At 26.5% G+C, this 2,957-nt stretch overlaps 1 long non-coding RNA gene across 1 annotated transcript; it reads right to left on the bottom strand.

Moving 5' to 3' along the window:
- Positions 1-1,544: 1,544 nt before the first annotated feature.
- On the bottom strand, positions 1,545-2,368 carry LOC147806954 (uncharacterized). Its single transcript, XR_015435750.1, has 2 exons — positions 2,299-2,368; positions 1,545-1,988 (listed from the first exon to the last, which is right to left on the bottom strand). It is a non-coding gene; the product is annotated as an uncharacterized LOC147806954 (long non-coding RNA).
- Positions 2,369-2,957: the final 589 nt, after the last annotated feature.

The following is a 2,957-nucleotide window of genomic DNA, read 5'->3' as shown; positions in this document are numbered from 1 at the left end:
AAACAATCCTTACAAGTTCGAAAATAATGAAAAATATTGATTGCACACCAAAAATTAAATTTGTGTAGAAATATTAATTATTGCATTACTGTATTCGTAGCAGTTAAACTGTAATAGTACATGGCCATCACAACAGACTTAACCTTAAATTCTTCAACCTTTATTGTCATTAATTAAATATATACCTATTTAAGGTTAATAAGATATTTGGTTAGTGTTAAAGGAATGAATGTTGATTTGCATGATTTTTCACTCTCTTTGCGTGATAGCTCTTTTACAAAAATTATAATTACATAAATAGGATCTACTTCCTTATAGAATATATATCACAAGCAAAAAATCTAACATTTTTTTCCCCTCAAATAAATTAGTAAAAACTGAGTATTGCTTATTACTCATACAATATCAAGTTTCATATTGGAATTGCTAGAGCATTACACCATTAAAAAATTAAAAAATACAGCATTTTAACTGTTTAAATATTTTGAAGCAAATTCTGGAATAAAAATTTAGGTGACACAATATATTTAATTGTTGATTAGTTAAAAAAATTCTATTTGTTTTAAATTTAAAATCATGTTGTGACTTGACTGTAAACGCATGAAATGAATGTTTTGTCAAAAAAAAACGCTTCGTAAGCAGTTTTCTGCCGTGCATTCTTAAGTTGATCTGTTTTTATATTAATTAAAACGCAAATTAACATATTGTTTTTTAAGCAGCAGTGTTTGTGTTTATTTAAATTTCTATTGTATACATATTAATTATATCTTTTCAATTACAATTCGAAATTTTTAATTAATGAATAATTTTATAAATAATTTGGATAAGCAGATTTTATATTTTTAAGCGCAAATTTTTTTTGATTCACTTAAAAACTTCTCGAATTACGCAAAAAAATTAATATTAAAAGGTTTAAGCTTTCGGCTGTTTTCCTACATGAACTAATTGGACCCGAATTTCCAGATTGCGACGCCCCCCGCAATATTTTCAGACCTAAATATCCCGAAAAATGTGTTCTTTGCTTTTTAATTTGAGCGCTACATCAATACACATACATAGTATTTGAAATATGCAATGTTTAATAAATACAGATAGAAAAATTGCCTTAACTAATTAATCATAATTTGCTTCAAAGTTTATTGACAAATGTAATATACATTACATCATAAACCAAAAGTATTTTAAAAAACTTGCTTTAAAATAATAAATATCAAATTATAATAATATAAAACAGACCAAAATAATGAAATCACCAAACGATAATATATAAATTTACCTGTAGTTTTAATTAACTTTGTGCTGAAGTCATAAATATCATGAAGAACATTTCATGGATTTCATCGCTGTATAATGTATTTTTCTATTTCTGTCGCCTGATGTCAAACGTTTAATTGCTGTAATATAGCAGTTTGGATCTTTCAAAATAATAAGTGAAGATAATAATAATTCTATACATATTTTAACAAAAAAACAACGAATTGGAACAAATTAGAAAGAAAAATAAAACAAAATATTTTGATTGAATTTAAAGAGGGTATTATCGCTTATTTTCTTTATTTTTCTAACTATAGTTTCAGTGTAAAAAATAATGCTGCAATTCAAATAAAAAATATTTCCTTGAAGGCAAAAAAAATGCTATTATGGAAAGGCATTTAAAAAAAAATTTCTTAAAGCATAAGACATTTGTTATGCTAGTAAAAATAAGCTTAAACTACTTAATAATGCTTAATAGTGGCAAGAAATACTGTTATTATCGAAACTATTTGATTGTTTGAACATAGTCAATCAAAAATGGTAAAAATAATTCATCTGATCAGTTTTGCATGCTGTTATGGCTGCTCAATTCTTGCTTTCAATCTTTTAACAAGCTTTATAGTGTAAATGTAGACATATTCAGACAGTTTATATAAGAAATCGGACACGGATATGATAGAGGAACCAATCCAAATTCCCAAGAATCCACCAATGTTGCTAAACAAGTCGATAGGCTGAAAATATTTAGAAAATAAATATATATAAAAATAATTATATGCATTCATATTATAGTAAACAGTAAATGATGCTGTCAGTGATCTTTAATAATTAATAATTAGTAGTTAAATTACTAAATAATTAATAATTAAATAACTAAATTATTAATACTTAAATTACTTAATAATTAATAATTAAATTACTAAATTATTAATAATTAATTTACTTAATAATTAATAACTAAATGAGTTAATAATTAATAATTCAATTATTAATTAAATTTTTTATGCATAACTAAATTTTATATTTAAAATAAATTTCACTTACCTCCATTTTTGGAACAAAGGTGATAATTCTGGCCTTTGCACGCTTGAATGATACTGCTATATATACGAATCGAGTACTAGAAAAAGAAATAGATTGAATTTAGAAAGTGAATATTGAAATGGTTCTTCCAAAATATATAAACAGAGCAGTAAAGCTAAGGATTAATGCAAAGAATTGCATCAGTATTCCTCAACCTTTATACAGCCGCGGACCGGTCAACCTTTCATAATTTTTACATGACCTTGTTGAGAGGGAGGGGGGAGTAAGCATTGATTGTTTATATGTTAGACTACTCTGATCTAATAATTTTATATTTAATTGTGTTAAAACATGCCTCAAAGTAAAATACAATAACATGCGCGGTATTGGTGCGGCTTTAGAAGACACCTCTCCGGTTTATCTCTCGTTCATGGAAAGTTGTACAAACCCGAGAGTAATCCGTCACAATAAATAAAATAGAAATAATTTAATGTTCATTGTGCGACCCTTCACCATCTGAACCACTCACCAGTATAGGTCTGCAGCCCGCACATTGGAGACCACTGATCTACACGACGTCTGCTAGATTGAGAAGAAAAAAAATTGACCTTGGGGGGGTTTATATCGTCTAATATATCTAAGACAATATATTTAAATATTAAAAGATCCTAGTAACGTGA

Source organism: Parasteatoda tepidariorum, chromosome 7, assembly GCF_982258835.1.
Source record: "Parasteatoda tepidariorum strain Cologne lab strain chromosome 7, Ptep-v5.0, whole genome shotgun sequence".
Lineage (NCBI taxonomy): Eukaryota > Metazoa > Arthropoda > Arachnida > Araneae > Theridiidae > Parasteatoda > Parasteatoda tepidariorum.
The sequence above is the reverse complement of the archived record's forward strand: the minus strand, read 5'-3'. Positions and strand labels throughout refer to the sequence as shown.